This window comes from Pelophylax lessonae (assembly GCF_965119305.1).
Source record: "Pelophylax lessonae genome assembly, chromosome: 13".
NCBI lineage: Eukaryota > Metazoa > Chordata > Amphibia > Anura > Ranidae > Pelophylax > Pelophylax lessonae.
This window is the reverse complement of record NC_138780.1, coordinates 66,454,688-66,475,939: the sequence shown is the minus strand read 5'-3', so window position 1 is coordinate 66,475,939 and position 21,252 is coordinate 66,454,688. Positions and strand designations below refer to the sequence as shown.

At 51.8% G+C, this 21,252-nt stretch overlaps 3 long non-coding RNA genes across 4 annotated transcripts; 1 reads left to right on the top strand and 2 right to left on the bottom strand.

The window, feature by feature from the left end:
* Window positions 1-256: 256 nt before the first annotated feature.
* LOC309543184 lies at window positions 257-2,493 on the bottom strand. Its single transcript, XR_014224770.1, has 2 exons — window positions 2,454-2,493; window positions 257-610 (listed from the first exon to the last, which is right to left on the bottom strand). It is a non-coding gene; the product is annotated as an uncharacterized lncRNA (long non-coding RNA).
* A 1,147-nt stretch (window positions 2,494-3,640) lies between these two features.
* LOC309543182 lies at window positions 3,641-6,281 on the top strand. Its single transcript, XR_014224769.1, has 3 exons — window positions 3,641-3,762; window positions 3,802-4,046; window positions 6,164-6,281. It is a non-coding gene; the product is annotated as an uncharacterized lncRNA (long non-coding RNA).
* Window positions 3,972-8,442, bottom strand: LOC309543181. Of its 2 annotated transcripts, none has more exons than XR_014224767.1 (3): window positions 8,336-8,442; window positions 6,271-6,462; window positions 3,972-4,093 (listed from the first exon to the last, which is right to left on the bottom strand). It is a non-coding gene; the product is annotated as an uncharacterized lncRNA (long non-coding RNA). The 2 variants fall into 2 exon arrangements; XR_014224768.1 differs by having other exon boundaries at window positions 3,996-4,125.
* Between the last annotated feature and the right edge of the window lie 12,810 nt (window positions 8,443-21,252).

Genomic DNA, 21,252 nt, shown 5'->3' with positions numbered 1-21,252 from the left:
AAGTGTAACATTGGGAAACATGTACGGTTGTTGCTTTATTATAATCTATTCCCACACACATTGTGAAGGTCTCTTTAAATCATAAACTTGGCATCTGGGCAATAAACTCCTCTCCGTGGTCAGTTCTCTCCTCACCCCCATATCTTCCTGCACAGGCCCCCCCAGTGTAACTTCTACTGAAATAATTATCCGCCCCCCCACCTATAGCCGTCTACTTGGTGACTCAAACTTACCCAATACTTTTTTGTTCGGGTTTACTAGGCTGCACCAGTCCAGTTGCCCTACTTAAAGATGGCGGCCATAACTTAGCCTTAGCCCCGTCTCTTATCCACTATGTGCGTCTGACGGTGTTCTAAAGTTTTCCATGACCCATGAAAATTCTTGACCGCGTCACTTCAGGTGTGGCCGCATCACAAAAAGCTGGTATCACCTCAACAATGCGCCTGAGCAGTGGAGGAATATTACAGAACTGCTCTGCTAAAGTGAGGGAAAGAGGAAGGGGGGGGGGAATAGAGCGGAGATGGCAGCAGTGGGAGGGGCCTAAGTCTGTGCTTGGAGAGGAGGGGCGGGGGTTGTCTGTGCATAACATTGTATGGGAGGTCGAGGAAAACTATAGAGCCGTCTCTCCTGAACAAAACTTAAGTGAATTACCCCATTCATGCAGAGAAATCGGCTGGATCTGGATGACAGTGGGACACAGGCTGGATGATGGGGGAGGAAGACCAGAGGCTGGATAATGGGGGGTGGGGAAAGAAGGAGACCACAGGCTGGATGATGGGGGGGGGGGGTGGGGTGAGAAGGAGACACAGGCTGGATGATGGGGGGGGGGGGTGGGGAGAAGGAGACAGGCTGGATGATGGGGGGTGGGGAGAAGGAGACAGGCTGGATGATTGCGGGGAGAAGGAGACCACATGCTGGATGATGGGGGGGGGGGAGAAGGAGACCACAGGTTGGATGATGGGGTGGTGGGGAGAAGGAGACCACAGGCTGGATAATGGGGGGTGGGGAGGAGACACAGGCTAGATCATGAGATGATGGGGGGAGAAGGAGACACAGGCTGGATGATTGGGGGGGGGGGGTGGGGAGAAGGAGACACAGGCTGGACGATGGGAGGGTGGGGAGGAGACACAGACTTGACGAGGGGGGGGGGGGGGAGAGAAGGAGACACAGGCTGTATGATGGGGGGGGGGGGGGTGGGGAGAAGGAGACCACAGACTGGATGATGGGGGGTAGGGAGAAGACACAGGCTGGATGATGGGGGGAGAAGGAGACACAGGCTGGATGATGGGGGGTGGGGAGAAGGAGACACAGGCTGGATGATGGGGGGTGGGGGGGGGTGGGGAGAAGTAGACACAGGCTGGATGATGGGAGGGTGGGGAGGAGACCACAGGCTGGATGATGGGGGTGGGGAGAAGGAGACCACAGGCTGGACGATGGGGGGGGTGGGGAGAAGGAGACACAGGCTGGACGATGGGGGGGGGGTGGGGAGAAGGAGACACAGGCTGTATGATGGGGGGGGGGGGGCGGTGGGGGGAGAAGGAGACCACAGGCTGGAGCTGGATGATGGGGGGGGGGGGGGAGAAGGAGACGACCACAGGCTGGATGATGGGGGGGGGGCTGGGGAGAAGGAGACAGGCTGGATGATGGGGGGGGGGGGGGGGGAGACACAGGCTGGATGATGGGGGAGGGGGGGTGGGGAAAAGGAGACCGCAGGCTGGATGATGGGGGGAGAAGGAGACCACAGGCTGGAAGATGGGGGGGGGGGGGGGAGACCACAGGCTGGATGATGGTAGGGGGGGGGGGGAGAAGGTTGGATGATGGGGTGGTGGGGAGAAGGAGACCACAGGCTGGATGATGGGGGTGAGGAGGAGACACAGGCTAGATGATGGGGGGAGAAGGAGAAACAGGCTGGCGCTGATGGGGGGAGGGGGGGGTGGGGAGAAGGAGACACAGGCTGGACGATGGGAGGGGGAGAAGGAGACACAGGCTGGACGATGGGAGGGGGAGAAGGAGACACAGGCTGGATGATGGGGGGGAAGGAGACACAGCCTGGACGATGGGGAGGGGTGGGAGAAGGAGACACAGGCTGGACGATGGGGAGGGGTGGGAGAAGGAGACACAGGCTGGACGATGGGGAGGGGTGGGAGAAGGAGACACAGGCTGGACGATGGGGAGGGGTGGGAGAAGGAGACACAGGCTGGACGATGGGGAGGGGTGGGAGAAGGAGACACAGGCTGGACGATGGGGAGGGGTGGGAGAAGGAGACACAGGCTGGACGATGGGGAGGGGTGGGAGGAGGAGACACAGGCTGGACGATGGGAGGGTGGGGTGAAGGAGACACAGGCTGGACGATGGGAGGGTGGGGTGAAGGAGACACAGGCTGGACGATGGGAGGATGGGGGGGGAGAAGGAGACACAGGCTGGACGATGGGGGAGGGGTGGGAGAAGGAGACACAGGCTGGATGATGGGGAGGGGTGGGAGAAGGAGACACAGGCTGGATGGCTGGATGATGGGGAGGGGTGGGAGAAGAAGACACAGGCTGGATGATGGGGGGGTGGGGAGAAGGAGACACAGGCTGGATGATGGAGTGGGGTGTGTGTGAGATGGAGACACAGGCTGGATGATGGGGGGGGGGGGGGGCGGAGAAGGAGACCACAGGCTGTATGATGGGGGGGGGGGGGAAGAGGAAGACACAGGCTGGACGATGGGGGAGGGGTGGGAGAAGGAGACACAGGCTGGATGATGGGAGGGTAGGGAGAAGGAGACACGGGCTGGATGATGAGGGGGAGAAAGAGGGAGACCACAGGCTGTATGAAGGGGGGGGGGGTGGAGGAGACCACAGGCTGTATGACGAGGGGGGAGGGCAGAAGGAGACCACAGGCTGTATGATGAGGGGGGGGGGGAAGAAGACCACAGGCTAAATGATGATGGGGGGGGGGGGGGGTGTGAGAAGGAGACACAGGCTGGATGATAGGGGGGTGTGAGAAGGAGACACAGGCTAGATGATAGGGGGGGTGTGTGGGAGAAGGAGACACGGGCTAGATAATAGGGGGGGTGTGTGGGAGAAGGAGACACGGGCTAGATGATAGGGGGGGGGTGTGTGGGAGAAGGAGACACGGGCTAGATGATAGGGGGGGTGTGTGGGAGAAGGAGACACAGGCTGGATGATAGGGGGGGTGGGAGAAGGAGACACGGGCTACATGATAGGGGGGGGGGTGTGGGAGAAGGAGACACAGGCTGGACGATGGAGTGGGGGGTGTATGTGAGAAGGAGATACAGGCTGGATGATGGGTAGGTGGGAGAAGGATACCCAGGCTGGATGATGGGTAGGTGGGAGAATGATACACAGGCTGGATGATGGGTAGGTGGGAGAAGGATACACAGGCTGGATGATGGGTAGGTGGGGGGAAGGATACACAGGCTGGATGATGGGGGGTGGGAGAAGGAGATACAGGCTGGATGATGCAGGGGTGGGAAAAGGAGACACAGGCTATGACCCTGCTATAGATTAACATAGCAGTTGCAGCTACTATAAATGTAGGGCCCAAACCACAGGGGTTCAGGGCACCATACTTGGCAAACTTATACTAAAGGACCTCCAGTAGCCACATACATTTTTTTTGGCATGGGGGAATCGACTTTGCCCAAATAATGTGAAACATAGGCAATGCAAAGCCTCGCTTCCCGGGTATCGGATAACTAAGACTATAAGGATTAACCACGTGCTGTCCGGGGCATAGCCCAGTGATGGCTACAATGCTGTGTTTATTCTGGGAGGGCGTACAGGGATGTCCTCCCAGAATCGCCCTTCCTGCCGGTTGTGGTAAAGGGCCAATGACAGGGGCCCTTTACCACGTGATCGCTCCATCCAATGACAGTGATCATTTGTCAACAAACAGGTGCACCAACATAGTGCCAACCTGGCCCACTAACCTCTATATCCCACCCCTCAACCCCCAAGTCCCGGCCTCCAGCTGCCTGCAAGTCCCCCATCAATACTGCTGGATGAGCATATATAGCACCAGCCCCAGGGGGAAATAGCACTGTGACGTAAAGGATAGACAGAGGAGCATGGGACCGAGCCAGAACCGACTCAGAGGAACATGGGACCGAGCCAGAACCGACTCAGAGGAGCATGGGACCGAGCCAGAACAGACTCAGAGGAGCATGGGACCGAGCCAGAACCGACTCAGAGGAGCATGGGACCGAGCCAGAACCGACTCAGAGGAGCATGGGACCGAGCCAGAACCGACTCAGAGGAGCATGGGACCGAGCCAGAACCGACTCAGAGGAGCATGGGACCGAGCCAGAACCGACTCAGAGGAGCATGGGACCGAGCCAGAACCGACTCAGAGGAGCATGGGACCGAGCCAGAACCGACTCAGAGGAGCATGGGACCGAGCCAGAACCGACTCAGAGGAGCATGGGACCGAGCCAGAACCGACTCAGAGGAGCATGGGACCGAGCCAGAACCGACTCAGAGGAGCATGGGACCGAGCCAGAACCGACTCAGAGGAGCATGGGACCGAGCCAGAACCGACTCAGAGGAGCATGGGACCGAGCCAGAACCGACTCAGAGGAGCATGGGACCGAGCCAGAACCGACTCAGAGGAGCATGGGACCGAGCCAGAACCGACTCAGAGGAGCATGGGACCGAGCCAGAACCGACTCAGAGGAGCATGGGACCGAGCCAGAACCGACTCAGAGGAGCATGGGACCGAGCCAGAACCGACTCAGAGGAGCATGGGACCGAGCCAGAACCGACTCAGAGGAGCATGGGACCGAGCCAGAACCGACTCAGAGGAGCATGGGACCGAGCCAGAACCGACTCAGAGGAGCATGGGACCGAGCCAGAACCGACTCAGAGGAGCATGGGACCGAGCCAGAACCGACTCAGAGGAGCATGGGAGCGAGCCAGAACCGACTCAGAGGAGCATGGGAGCGAGCCAGAACCGACTCAGAGGAGCATGGGAGCGAGCCAGAACCGACTCAGAGGAGCATGGGAGCGAGCCAGAACCGACTCAGAGGAGCATGGGAGCGAGCCAGAACCGACTCAGAGGAGCATGGGAGCGAGCCAGAACCGACTCAGAGGAGCATGGGAGCGAGCCAGAACCGACTCAGAGGAGCATGGGAGCGAGCCAGAACCGACTCAGAGGAGCATGGGACCGAGCCAGAACCGACTCAGAGGAGCATGGGACCGAGCCAGAACCGACTCAGAGGAGCATGGGACCGAGCCAGAACCGACTCAGAGGAGCATGGGACCGAGCCAGAACCGACTCAGAGGAGCATGGGACCGAGCCAGAACCGACTCAGAGGAGCATGGGACCGAGCCAGAACCGACTCAGAGGAGCATGGGACCGAGCCAGAACCGACTCAGAGGAGCATGGGACCGAGCCAGAACCGACTCAGAGGAGCATGGGACCGAGCCAGAACCGACTCAGAGGAGCATGGGAGCGAGCCAGAACCGACTCAGAGGAGCATGGGAGCGAGCCAGAACCGACTCAGAGGAGCATGGGAGCGAGCCAGAACCGACTCAGAGGAGCATGGGAGCGAGCCAGAACCGACTCAGAGGAGCATGGGAGCGAGCCAGAACCGACTCAGAGGAGCATGGGACCGAGCCAGAACCGACTCAGAGGAGCATGGGACCGAGCCAGAACCGACTCAGAGGAGCATGGGACCGAGCCAGAACCGACTCAGAGGAGCATGGGACCGAGCCAGAACCGACTCAGAGGAGCATGGGACCGAGCCAGAACCGACTCAGAGGAGCATGGGACCGAGCCAGAACCGACTCAGAGGAGCATGGGACCGAGCCAGAACCGACTCAGAGGAGCATGGGACCGAGCCAGAACCGACTCAGAGGAGCATGGGACCGAGCCAGAACCGACTCAGAGGAGCATGGGACCGAGCCAGAACCGACTCAGAGGAGCATGGGACCGAGCCAGAACCGACTCAGAGGAGCATGGGACCGAGCCAGAACCGACTCAGAGGAGCATGGGACCGAGCCAGAACCGACTCAGAGGAGCATGGGACCGAGCCAGAACCGACTCAAAGGAACATGGGACCGAGCCAGAACCGACCCAGAGGAGCATGGGACCGAGCCAGAACCGACCCAGAGGAGCATGGGACCGAGCCAGAACCGACCCAGAGGAACATGGGACTGAGCCAGAACCGACTCAGAGGAGCATGGGACTGAGCCAGAACCGACTCAGAGGAGCATGGGACTGAGCCAGAACCGACCCAGAGGAACATGGGACTGAGCCAGAACCGACCCAGGAGGAGGATAGAGAGGAGTGAGAGAAAGGGAGGTAGGAGAGGGTTTCCCGATCTCTCAGCTGTCATTTCCTTCCCTCCCTTCTTCTGACCACCATTCTTAAACACATTCACCCGTCCAGGGATCTCTTTGGAATCTTCCAGTTTCTGGCCGCCATCCTTCAAACAATCTTCTCAGCTTCACTGCAGTTCTGCAAAGAGGACAAAGTTAGTTTTTCTGCCCAAAAACTGTTTGTGACCAATTTTAAACCCTTCAAATCCCCCCCCCCCCTTTCAGCCTAATAGCCCCTTGCTCCAATCTGGTTATTGCTACACATTTATATGACACCGACCCCCCCCCCCCCCCCTCCAAAAGATGTCTTAATTCCAATCCTTCAATTGTTTCCTTCCCATACAGTCAGTCCACCAATCAACACCAATATAAATAAGGGCTCTTTCACACGGTCCGCCTCCGTAGGCAGATCCGCGATCCCCGCTGAGCCGGGCGGATGACAGCTCCGTCTCCGCTTGCAGAGTGGAGAGGGAGGTCTCAGCCCCCGCTGCCCTCTATGGGGGATCCGATGAGAGCGGACCGCCTGTCCGCTCTCATCCGATCCAATTACTGAACGGATGGAAAAATAGGGTTTCCATCCGTCCAGATTTCACAGACAGGATTGGATATGGATGGCAGCGGGTGTCAGCGGAGATGTGCAGACACCCGCTGCCCCATAGAGCTGCATGGAGGATCCGATCAGATCCACCTAAAAAACTGACTCACTGACGTGTGAAAGAGCCCTAAGAAGAAGGAAACAATACAAAAACAGGATGAATCAACACTGATAGAAATATATATATATTACACACAGACAGCCACAGAGAAAGACACACACAGAGACACCCCTCAAGAGACATCTCCCCCCATACACAGCGAGGAATACAACCCCCCCCATACACAGCGAGGAATACAACCCCCCCCCCATACACAGCGAGGAATACAACCCCCCCCATACACAGCGAGGAATACAACCCCCCCCATACACAGCGAGGAATACAACCCCCCCCATACACAGCGAGGAATACATCCCCCCCCCCATACACAGCGAGGAATACACCCCCCCCCCCATACACAGCGAGGAATACAACCCCCCCCCCCATACACAGCGAGGAATACAACCCCCCCCATACACAGCGAGGAATACAACCCCCCCCCCATACACAGCGAGGAATACAACCCCCCCCCCATACACAGCGAGGAATACAACCCCCCCCCCATACACAGCGAGGAATACAACCCCCCCCCATACACAGCGAGGAATACAACCCCCCCCCCCCATACACAGCGAGGAATACAACCCCCCCCCCCCATACACAGCGAGGAATACAACCCCCCCCATACACAGCGAGGAATACATCCCCCCCCATACACAGCGAGGAATACATCCCCCCCCATACACAGCGAGGAATACAACCCCCCCCATACACAGCGAGGAATACAACCCCCCCCCCATACACAGCGAGGAATACAACCCCCCCCATACACAGCGAGGAATACAACCCCCCCCCCCATACACAGCGAGGAATAGAACCCCCCCCATACACAGCGAGGAATACAACCCCCCCCATACACAGCGAGGAATACAACCCCCCCCCATACACAGCGAGGGACATCCCCCCCCCATACACAGCGAGGGATACAACCCCCCCATACACAGCGAGGAATACAACCCCCCCCATACACAGCGAGGAATACAACCCCCCCCATACACAGCGAGGAATACAACCCCCCCCATACACAGCGAGGAATACAACCCCCCCCCATACACAGCGAGGAATACAACCCCCCCCCATACACAGCGAGGAATACAACCCCCCCCCATACACAGCGAGGAATACAACCCCCCCATACACAGCGAGGAATACAACCCCCCCCATACAAAGCGAGGAATACAACTCCCCCCCCCCCCCCATATACACATACAGACCCCCCATATACAGCTACAGACATTCCCACTTATACAGACCCCCCCCCCCCCCTCCTTGGCAGAGATTGCAGAAGATGAAGCAGAAAACAACCAAGGATCAGACCTTCCCTGCAGAGCAGACACATAGGATATGATGAGTTCCATCCACTTCCTGTACTTCCCTGTACCATGTGACCAAACAGTCACATGGTCTGTGACATCACCAGGGTCTTTGCACTGGGCAGGAAGTAGATGGAAGCTCCTCTGAGGTGTGTAGAGCGCAGCGTGTTCCGCCTATACAGGGCTGGTAAAGCGGGAGGTGAAGGTCTGTAATACCACAATGGAAGAGTTTAGCTGTACATGGAGCGCTGACAGGGCTCAGTGTTCCTTTCTGCTGTAAGATGACATGTGCAGGCTCTTCCAATCACATCCCTGATTACAGTATTCAATGGGCATGCCATGTAGGCCTCATTCACACACCGTGTATTGTAAACTCTCCTAGAAGCCTTTCCTCCTTGCAGAAAAAGTTCCTGACATTGTAACGTTGTGACAGGCGATAATGAATTTCAATGGCCAGAATGACAATTTATTCAGACCATGTAAATGGGTTAAAGCTGAAGTGCTATATATATATATATATACTCAGTGTAATGTCACCAGGCTTTTTATTTCTGCCAAAACTGCTGCACCTGGGCACACTGGCAGTGATTTTTTCTTTTTAAATCTAATCTGCCACTAATAAGCTGTAAAAACCTATGTGTGTGTATGGACAGACAGGAGAACATGCTGGGGCCTTTAGAGGCAGAGGGAAAAAAAACCCCTAGGAGCAGCTGATAAATGTCCAGTGTGCATGAGGCCTTAGGAGAGAATAGATTGCAGCATTTCAGGGACATGGAAGGTACAGCACACACTTCCCTCATAGGGTCATTTACTGATTTTGGTGGAGGGAGATGAATTCAGACACATTATACAATAGAGTGCTGCAATTTATATAGAAGGCTTTGCTCAGGGGTCTGTAGTATGTAATGACTAGCACAACAATAATCCAATCAAGTCTGCAGCATGTGGTGGTGTTTTTCTTTTTTTCTGAATGCATGTAAATAAATCAGCTCTATGGGAAATCTCAGTCAGCTTGACACGGCACTGCTACCGAACCAAGTGACAGGGACACCGAACTTGGGGAGCACATTAAGTGGACCCTGCACTATAGCATGGTACATTACCTAAGCAAGCTGGCTGATCCCAAAATTGGATATGTGGTTGTAGTCCCCAAGTTTGGTGTCCCTGTCACTTATGGTTTGGAAATAGTGCCGTGTCAAGCCGACCGAGATTTCCTATAGATGCCAATGTTAAAAACCAGGAGCCATATCATGTCAAGATGACCAAGATTTCCCATAGAAGCCGATGTGTCAGTAATCGTGAGGGTACATAAAGCGGGGTATGCCTGTATAGAGCGCAGTGCTCCTGGATAATGGCATCTTGGTGTGCAGAGTACAGTGATCTGGAGCATTTAGCTTATAACACAGTATAGGGAGTGCAGTGGTCCAGAGTATGTGATGGAAGCACAGTGTAGAGAGGTCCAGAGTATGTGATGGAAGCACAGCGTAGAGAGGTCCAGAGTATGTGATGGAGGCACAGCGTAGAGAGGTCCAGAGTATGTGATGGAAGCACAGCAAGGAGAGGTCCAGAGTATGTGATGGAAGCACAGTGTAGAGAGGTCCAGAGTATGTGATGGAAGCACAGCGTAGAGAGGTCCAGAGTATGTGATGGAAGCACAGCGTAGAGAGGTCCAGAGTATGTGATGGAAGCACAGCGTAGAGAGGTCCAGAGTACGTGATGGAAGCACAGCGTAGAGAGGTCCAGAGTATGTGATGGAAGCACAGTGTAGAGAGGTCCAGAGTATGTGATGGAAGCACAGTGTAGAGAGGTCCAGAGTATGTGATGGAAGCACAGTGTAGAGAGGTCCAGAGTATGTGATGGAAGCACAGCGTAGAGAGGTCCAGAGTATGTGATGGAAGCACAGTGTAGAGAGGTCCAGAGTACGTGATGGAAGCACAGTGTAGAGAGGTCCAGAGTATGTGATGGAAGCACAGCGTAGAGAGGTCCAGAGTATGTGATGGAAGCAGAGTGTAGAGAGGTCCAGAGTATGTGATGGAAGCACAGTGTAGAGAGGTCCAGAGTATGTGATGGAAGCACAGTGTAGAGAGGTCCAGAGTATGTGATGGAAGCACAGTGTATAGAGGTCCAGAGTATGTGATGGAAGCACAGTGTAGAGAGGTCCAGAGTATGTGATGGAAGCACAGTGTATAGAGGTCCAGAGTATGTGATGGAAGCACAGTGTAGAGAGGTCCAGAGTATGTGATGGAAGCACAGTGTAGAGAGGTCCAGAGTATGTGATGGAAGCACAGTGTAGAGAGGTCCAGAGTATGTGATGGAAGCACAGTGTAGAGAGGTCCAGAGTATGTGATGGAAGCACAGTGTATAGAGGTCCAGAGTATGTGATGGAAGCACAGTGTAGAGAGGTCCAGAGTATGTGATGGAAGCACAGTGTAGAGAGGTCCAAAGTATGTGATGGAAGCACAGTGTAGAGAGGTCCAGAGTATGTGATGGAAGCACAGTGTAGAGAGGTCCAGAGTATGTGATGGAAGCACAGCGTAGAGAGGTCCAGAGTATGTGATGGAAGCACAGTGTAGAGAGGTCCAGAGTATGTGATGGAAGCACAGTGTAGAGAGGTCCAGAGTATGTGATGGAAGCACAGTGTAGAGAGGTCCAGAGTATGTGATGGAAGCACAGTGTAGAGAGGTCCAGAGTATGTGATGGAAGCACAGCGTAGAGAGGTCCAGAGTATGTGATGGAAGCACAGCGTAGAGAGGTCCAGAGTATGTGATGGAAGCACAGCGTAGAGAGGTCCAGAGTATGTGATGGAAGCACAGTGTAGAGAGGTCCAGAGTACGTGATGGAAGCACAGCACAGAGAGGTCCAGAGTATGTGATGGAAGCACAGCAAGGAGAGTGGTTTCTGTGATGTAAAAAAAAGACAAAGACAAATCATCCCAGAACTTTTACAACCTTTATTGTGACCTATAAATTACAACTCAATTTAAAAACAAACTAGAATTTTTTAGGGGGGGGGTTAAAAAAATGATTGCATAAGTGTGCACACCCTCTTATCACTGGGGATGTAGCCGTGTTCAGAATTAAGCAATCACATTCAAACACATGTTAAATAGGAGTCAGTACACACTTGCTATCATTTAACGGCTTAAGGACGAGGCCTATTTCTGACACTTGTGTACGGGCTCTTTCACACGGGCGTTCCGTATGTCCGTTTTTCATCCCATCCGTTTGCGGATGAAAAACGGACATAATGTATCTCTATGTAAATACGGATGTCATCGGATGATCATCCTCTGACATCCGTTTTTTGTCAGTTCAGTTCAGTTCAGTTTTTTTGAACGGAGGAGAACCCTATTTTTTCTTCCTTTCAAAAAACGTAACGGAAGCAAAAACGGATGTCAGTGGTGTCATCCGCAGACATCCGTATTTACATAGACATGCATTATGTCAGTTTTTCATCCGCAAACGGATGGGATGAAAAACGGACATACGGACCGGATGACACAAGTGTCATCCGTGTCCGTTACAAAAAAAAAAAAAGGACCTGATCGGGCAAAAAAAAAGGAACGCCCGTGTGAAAGAGCCCTACATGTTAAAAGCAAGTATTTGTTGCTAGAGAATTACCAAGAACCCCAAACATTATATATATTTTATTTTAGCAGAGACCCTAGAGAATAAAATGGATATCGTTGCAATACTTTGTCACGCCGTATTTGCGCAGCGGTCTTACAAATGCAATGGTTATGGAAAAAAATATATTTTTTTAAATTAACGAGGAAAACCGTAAAGTTAGCTTAATTTTTTTTTTTATATAATGTGAAAGATAATGTTACGCTGAGTAAATTGATATCTAACATGTCATGCTTTTAAATTGCACACACTCGTGGAATGGCGACAAACTTAGGTACTTAAAAATTTCTATAGGCGATGCTTTAAAAATTTCTACAGTTTACCAGTTTAGAGTAAGAGGAGGTCTAGTGCAAGAACTATTGCTCGCTCTTTAACGATCGCAGCAATACCTCACATGTGTGGTTTGAACACTGTTTACATATGTGGGCACGACTTGCGTATGCCTTCGCTTCTGCGTGTAAACTCAGAGGGTTAGGGCGCTTTAATTTTTTTTATTTATTTTTTTTTTTATTTTTACACTGTCCCTTTAAAAATAAAAAAAAAAGTAAACCTTCCTTGTTATAGAAATAAGCAGGACAGGGCCTCTAACCACCTCAATACTGGGCACTTTCACCCCCTTCCTTCCCAGACCAATTTTCAGCTTTCAGTGCTCTCGCACTTTGAATGACAATTACTCATAGCAGGGCTTGACAAATTTTCCTGAAATCTAGGAGCCAGCTAAAAAAGTTAGGAGCCAGTTTTTTTTAACCACTTAAGCCCCGGAAGATTTTACCCCCTTCCTGACCAGGCCCTATTTTGCGATTCGGCACTGCGTGACTTTAACGGACAATTGCACGGTCGTGCGATGCTGTACCCAAATAAATTTGACGTCCTTTTTTTCCACAAACAGAGCTTTCTTTTGGTGGTATTTGATCACCTGTGCGATTTTTACTTTTTGCGCTATAAACAAAAAAAGAGTGACAATTTAGCAAAAATAACAATATTTTTCACATTTTTTTATATGAAATTCCCCCCCCCAAAAAATGTAAAAATCTAAATTTTTTTTAACATTTTAGGCCAATTTGTTTTCTGCTACATATGCTTGGTAAAAAAATTGTAATAAGCGTATTTTGATTGGTTTGCGCAAAAGTTATTGCGTTTACTAACTAAGGGAAAGATTTTTGTCATTTTTATTGTTTTTTTTTTAACGAGTAATGGCGACGATCTGCGATTTTTTTTTTTTTTGCGGGACTGCGACATTGCGGCGGACAGATCGGACCCCTGACTGACATTTATGACACTTTTGGGGGTACCAGTGACATTACTACAGTAATCAGTGCAATACATATGCACTGTTACTGTAAAAATTACACTGGCAGGGAAGAGGTTAACTTTATTGGAGAAGGAGGGGTTAAGTGTGTCCCTAGGGGCGTGCTTCTAACTGTAAAGGGATGTGGCTGTTTGTGTAACTACAGAAACTTACGATCCTACATAGCAGGACTGTATGATCTCTGCACTTACACAGGGGAGAATGACAGGCGGCTTTGTTTACATTAGCCGCCTGCCTTTCTCCCTCTGTACCGGACGATAGCGAGTGCCCGGCGGACATCGGGTGCGCCGGTCACACGCGCGGACATGTTAGGGAGCGAGCGGGGGTGGGAGCACGCCTCCGGCTGCGCGTGCTCGCCCCCTAGACCCTCACAGGCGAGCGACGTAGCCCTAGGTCTCTTTGCCTGTGAGGGGCTGACTGCCGCTGTAAATAGTCGTGCGGCAGTCGGCAAGTGGTTAAACAAACAACCAAGCTTTATTTACAAAAAAAATAACATACTAAATGTACACATAAAGACAACTAGAACCCCACTCTCCTCTATAGCGCAATGGAAACAGACTGTCTGTCTGTTTCCATCCGATGCCATCTGATCCGATCCATGGGATGGATAGAAAATAGAACCACCATCCGTCTGTTTTTGGCAGACAGGATCAGATGGCGGCAGATTACCGCTCCATAGCTGAAGGGTCCGATCAGGTCTGCCTGAAAAACTGGCTGGGAAAACTGACAGGTGGACCTGATCAGACAGCCCGTGTGAAAGGGGCCTTCGGCTGTGGCATGGCGATGAGGAAAAAAAAAAAAATTATATTATTATATAATATATCATTTTTTTATAATAATTGAAAAAAATAGAGAAATTATTTTTTATTTTTTTTATAATTGAAAAAAGAAAATAATTTTTTTTTAATAATTAAAAAAAAGAAAAATAATATATTTTTTTAATAATTTAAAAAAATAAATTAATAAAAATTAATAATAACCACATTCCCTGTCAACTTACCTTTTAAGCAAAGGTAAGTGGACAGGGAGATGAAGCCTGCTTGACTGCTTGTCAAACTCCCGGCCACCACAAGAGGGCGCCAGTTCCCCGTTCTCTCACTGAAGAAGGCCGAAAAGCTGTGGCCTCAATTTTCGGACGGCGCGGAAGTCCGTGCACTCGGTGAGTGGTTGGGGGGGGGGGGGCGCAAAAGGAACAGGACACCTCCTGCAGTGCACCCCAGGCACCAGGTCGCTAATTCTAGTCGCCAATGCGACCTGGCGCCCGGGGTTTGTCGAGCTCTGACTCATAGTGTAGTGTCATGCTACACTATACCCAAATTATTTTTTTATTATTTTTATCACAGGCCATCCAAGTAGCACAGTCAGGCGTTCTAAAGGCATAAATTACACATTTCATTTCCTGATTATTCATCACATTTTTGAAGGCCCTGGAGCACAAGGACATTGGAATTACCCACAAAATGACCCCATTTTGGAAAGCAAACACCCTGATGTATATTCTACGAGGCATAATGAGTCTTTTGAAAGTGTCCTTTTTTTTTTTTCCCACAAGTTTTTGGAAATTGTGGAAAGAAAATAAACCTCCTTCTTCTTTTTTTTTTTTTTTTTAAATATTTATAACACATGTTACATGTACATAGCAAAAATTACACCCCAAAATACATTCTGCTACTCGTCCTAAATATGGCGATACCTACCACATGTGAAACCTTTCCACAGCCTGGCCACATACAGAGGCCCAACATCCAAGTAGCACTTTCAGGCATTCTAGGAGCATAAATTACACATTTCATTTCCTGGGTACCTATCACATTTTTGAAGGCCCTGTGACAGATGTTGATCACTGGGATGTGGCAGATGATGTGCGCCAGATCATGGACAGATGTGGCAAATGATCATAGACAGATGTTCACTGTAACAGAATATTGTACTGGGAAAGATGTGTGACAGGTGTTTTTACTGTGCTGGGGACACACTGTGTTTGTGGACACTAGCAGGCGTTGGAGCGGAGATGACTTAATGTTGGAGTGGAGATGATTTAATGTATGCGCGGCAACAGCTGATGTGGTGTAACGTTAAAAAACACTACCCCGTGAAAATTCCCTACCCTCCGCAGCTGTGAGCATGTGCAGTGGGAAGCGGCTCAGCTGTTTAATGACGTATGTGCACAGGAAGTGACGAGGGTAGGGAATTTTCACGGGGTAGGGTTTTTTAACGTTACCCCGGAGGGTGGAAGTGACGTTTGAAGTCGCTCTGGTCTTCCAAGGGATAGAGTTGAGTGACAATGTATGAGCAACCATTTTCTGTTAGTTCCCCATAAGAATGCATGGCACATTTGATCTAGCAATGACCCAGGCATTTTTTTCTACTTCCTATGTCAGATCGTTTTTACTTTCTGTTTCACAGTACGTTCCAGCAAGCCTCCTTAGCAGTTAGGTATTGTTTTTGGGGTCCCCTGTAGGTTTTCCTTATTCACTCTGCTATCAGATTGTACTAGATTGGGATTTGTGATACCGCTAATGCGGCAGTGGGATCATGATTTTGAAATCTTTTTAAAGTGACACTGCATTATTTTAAATCAGTGAAAAATGGAGTCCCAGGACAATTTCACCTACAGATTCCCTCAGTGCGAATGCGGGACCCTCTGGGTCCCAGTGTGTCTGCTTTTACAGCAGTCTTGGAAAGCCTGGTGTCAAAGGTAGATTTTGTGTTCAAGAGTATTGATAGCCGCAAACGTTCGCTGCGTTCACCTTCATCGGTGGTGTCCTCAGATTCTGAGGCAGATATGGCTGCCGCTGATGCTCCCCATCTGGATGGATCGGTATCCTCGCATTCTGATGGTGAAGAAGACCTGTCTTCTTCAGCCTTGGTGGAAGCACTCATAATTTCCATGTGAGAAACTTTAAAAATGGCAGATGAATCTACAGCGTCAAGTACGCAGGTATCTTTTGGCTCCCGCAAAGCCCAGAAGTCAGGCAAGGTGTTTTCCTTGTCCAGAGCTTTTTGACAATATTGTTAATGAATGGCAGCACATTAAGCACATGCTAGTGGTGCCCAAGCGCTTTAAACGCAGTTTTCCCTTTGTGGAGGCGGTTTCCAAAGGTGGATCACCCAGTTTCCAGATTGAATAAGTCTGCTGTGGTTCTGGTGGAGGAATCCCAAGCATTTACAGACCCCGTGGATAGACGTGTGGAGTCTGTCCCGCCATCATCTACACGTGCTGGCGGGTTTCATATTGTGAACATTCTGGTGTCAGACAGTCACTGAATAGGTGAAGTTACTGAAGGGGAACTTAGAATCTAAACAGCTCCCCCAGGCGCTGATTGAACTCTTGGACCAGATGGCTCATGCCCTTGTGTTCATGTGTGATGCGTCCTTGGATGCGGCCCCCCTAGTGGCCAGGGTGTCTGCAGTGGGGCCTTGACTGATCTTCCCTTTACGGGAGAGAGGTTGTTTGGATCCTCTCTGAATGAACTGATCGGATAGGAAGAATACACTACTCTCTCAATCCTCTAATGGCAAGGCACTACGTCAGATGGGGGCCTTCCTTCACTACTCATAGGTGGCTTTTTCGTACCTCCCAGGTTGCAAGAAAAAGGAAAGCCGTTCAGGTCTTCTGGGGGTTCCAGGAAGCCATGGTCAGGTAAATCAAAGACCGGCCAGTCCAGTTCTGCAGACAAATCCTCATCCGCATGAAGGGGCACCCTCACCTGCTTCTTGGGTGGGGGGGACGTCTTCGCTTCTTTCCAGAACCATGGTCTTCCTTGATTCAGGACAAATGGGTACACAAACTGATCCGATGGGGGTACAAGATCGAATTCCGGTCTTGACCGTCGGACAGGTTTTTCCCATCCAATCTACATCTATCTCCAGACCGGTTAAGGGATCTACAGGAGGCGGTACAAGATCTGCTTGCACAAAGGGTGATTGTGCTGGTTCACGCTCAGGAACGCTTTCAATCGTTTTTTATTCAAACCTGTTTACTGTGCCAAGAAAAGAGGACAAGGTGCATCCAATCCTGGATCTCAAGGCTCTGAACTGCTTTGTGCAGGTACAGAAGTTTCATATGGAATCCATTCGCATGGTAGTGGCGTCCCTACGCCAGGGAGACTTCTTGGCCTCCATAGATATCAAGGACGCATATCTACACATCCCTATCTACGCTGGGCATCAGCGGTTTCTTCCCTTTCCCGTAACAGAGGAGCATTATCAATTTGTGACGTTACCCTTTGGTCTCATCTCCGCCCCCAGGGTTTTTACCACAGTACTGGCCCCGGTGTTGGCATTGCTGCGCCAACGGGGGATTGTGGTACTGGGGTATGTGAACGATCTTCTGTTGAGAGAGGACTCTCATTTAGCCCTGTTCTGCGATTTGTCGATCACTGTTGTCACGGAACCATGAACCAGACGTACAACAACAGATAAGTGAAAATAAGAAAGCTTTATTGAAAAACAAGCATAAAGCAAAAGTCCAAACGGATGGCGAAACCGATGCAGAGTCTTTGCGAAGCCAGGGGACAGGAACCAGCAGGGTAGTCAGACGAAGCCAGGATCAGGAACCAGCAGGGTAGTCAGACGAAGCCAGGATCAGGAACCAGCAGGGTAGTCAGACGAAGCCAGGAACAGGAACCAGAAGTAGCAGCAGTCTTAGTAGCATGTGAACACAGGAGGACCAAGCAGGGAACTGAAGCCACAGACCTCCTATATATATGAGCTAGGTATCCAGCTCCTCCCAGTGGGAAGGAGGAGCCGCAGGGTGGGAGGCTACAAGAAACCCAGAAACCAAGATGGCCGCCAGCACATGTCAAACGAAGGAGAACAGCAAGAAGGTAAGACCATGACAGTACCTCCCCCTCAAGGGCCCCTCCTCCGCGGAGTAAAGAACGGTTTCTGAGGGAAGCGTGCGTGGAAGGCTCGGAGCAAGGCAGGAGCATGGACATCTGCGGAGGGAACCCAGGAACGCTCCTCTGGACCATAACCACGCCAATGAACCAAAAACTGCACCCGACCGCGGACCAGGCGTGAGTCCAGGATATTGCTCACCTCATACTCCTCACGATTGCCCACTCGGACCGGACGAGGCCGAGGAACCGAGGAAGTGAAACGATTACACACCAGAGGCTTCAACAGGGAGACATGAAACACGTTGGAGATCCGCATGCCAGGAGGAAGCGCAAGGGCATAGGCTACCGGGTTTACCCTGCGAAGCACTCGGAAGGGACCAACAAAGCGAGGCGCCAGCTTGGGAGTGGGCACTCGAAGGTTGAGGTTGCGGGTGGACAACCATACACGGTCTCCGGCCTGGTAGGAAGGAGCAGGCGCTCGTCTGCGATCAGCCTGGAGTCTCTGGCGCTGCGCAGAGACCTCAAGGGACTTCTGGATCTGTACCCAAGAAGCACGTAGGACGGAAAGGTGATCCTCCACAGCCGGAATATCCTGGGGAGAGAATACCTCCGGTAACACGGCAGGTTGGAACCCATAGTTGGCCATGAAGGGAGACGTCCCAGAGGAAGAGTTCACCGCCGTGTTCCTGGCAAACTCAGCCCAAGGCAGGAGGTCAACCCAATTGTCTTGGTGATCGGAGATATAGCAACGAAGGAATTGCTCCAAGGCCTGATTGGAACGTTCTGCGGCCCCATTGGACTGAGGGTGGTAGGCCGAGGAGAAGGAGAGATGAATCCCCAACTGGGAGCAAAAGGCGCGCCAGAACCTGGACACAAACTGACTCCCCCGATCCGACACAATCTCCTTGGGCAAACCGTGCAACCGGAAGACCTCCCTGGCAAAAATCGTGGCCAACTCCTGTGCAGAGGGTAACTTCTTGAGAGGAACACAGTGACACATTTTGGAAAACCGATCCACAATCATGAGAATGACCGTATGGCCTCGGGATGCAGGGAGGTCCACAATGAAATCCATCCCCAGGTGTGACCATGGGCGCTCCCCGGTGGCTAAGGGTTGCAGAAGGCCCAACGGAAGGTGCCGAGAGGACTTACTGAGGAAGAGCCTCTGAGGAAGAGGCACGGCCTCGAAACGCGTCAGCCCTCTGCTTCCAGTAAAGACGTTGGACCTCTGCTATGAGGCGGCTTTTATGGGATTGATGTGTTTGTACTTCACGAATGTTTGTGAGTAGCTGATTTTAACTTCTATCTAATAAACTCGCTGAGGATAATGCGCTAGGCTGGTGCGCCCTTTCTTTGTTTTTGTATTACAGTGCTTGGTCGACCGCCCTGGTCGTAAGGGGCAGCAAAGCCTAGCCATAATGGATGCCAAGTTTTAGCACGAGTTCCCGGGATTGAGGCAGCCTGAGGACCGGGTTCTGAGCGCGGGAGGAGGGTGCTGTATAGCACATATCTTTTTTGGAGTATACACAAACGGAGCATGCCGCTACATATGCGGCGATGTCGGAACGTAGGGAAGGCCACCAGAACAGACGTGAAACAGCCCAGGACAGCTGATTCTTTCCAGGATGCCCCGCGGTCTTGGAGTTATGGTAGGTTCGCAACAACCGAGTGCGCAACTCCTCAGGCACAAAACATCTGCCGTTGGGTCTCCCAGAGGGAGCACCAGATTGAGCCGCCAAAATCTGCTCACCCAGGGGAGAGGTCAGGCTGGTGCGAATGGCAGCCAGGATCTGATTCGGAGGTATGACCGAAGTCGGAATCGACTCCTCCCTGGACAGGTCGGAGTACTGCCGTGATAAGGCATCAGCCCTGATGTTCTTGGAACCGGGTAGGTAGGAGACCACGTAATTAAAACGTGACAAGAACAGAGCCCATCTGGCCTGACGTGGTGTCAATCTCTTGGCCTCAGAGAGGTAGGTCAGATTCTTGTGGTCCGTCAGGATGAGGACCGGAACCACCGAACCCTCGAGCAAGTGCCTCCATTCTTTGAGAGCCTGCACGATGGCCAATAACTCCCTGTCACCAATCTGGTAGTTGCACTCCGCGGAAGACAGTTTCCGGGAGTAAAACCCACAAGGAAGCAGAGGACCCTCTGGTGTTCTACGCTGAGACAGAAGGGCGCCTACTCCCGTCTCAGACGCGTCCACCTCGAGGACAAAGGGCAACCCAGGGTTGGGATGCGACAGAATCGGAGCCGACACAAAGGCGGACTTTAGAGCCTCAAAAGCTCGGATGGCCTCGGGCGGCCAGACCTGGGAATTACTGCCCTTCCTGGTCAGATCCGTGAGAGGCTTGGCTAGCATGGAAAAGTCCCTGATGAACTTCCGATAATAATTGGCGAAGCCCAAAAAGCGCTGCAGGGAGCGAAGACCACTGGGCTGGGGCCACTGTAAGACAGCCGAAACCTTCTCAGGATCCATGGAGAACCCCTCAGCGGAAATGATGTAACCTAAGAAGGTTACCTGGGATCGGTGAAATTCGCATTTCTCAAGCTTACCGAACAGCTTGTTCTCTCGTAACCGTTGCAACACTCGTTTGACATCCAGAATGTGGGTCTCCATGGACTCAGAATATACCAAGATGTCATCCAGGTAGACCACCACACACTGCTGCAACAGGTCACGGAAAACATCGTTGATGAATTCCTGAAAGACTGCGGGCGCATTGCACAGCCCAAAGGGCATAACCAAGGATTCATAATGACCGGTCCTGGTGTTAAACGCGGTCTTCCACTCATCGCCCGCCTTGATCCTTACGAGGTTATATGCCGCCCTCAGGTCGAGTTTGGTAAAGATCGTGGCCCCTTTAAGGCGATCGAACAGCTCGGAAATCAAGGGTATCGGGTAAGCGTTCTTGATCGTGATGCGATTGAGACCCCTGTAATCGATGCAAGGCCTCAACTCACCGCCCTTCTTTTTCACAAAGAAAAATCCAGCCCCTGCCGGGGACGAGGATTTGCGAATGTGTCCACGTGAAAGCGCCTCCCTCACGTACTCCTCCATGGCCTCATTCTCCGCTACCGACAGTGGATAGACTTTGCCACGAGGAGGAACGGCACCAGATTGTAACTCGATGGCACAAT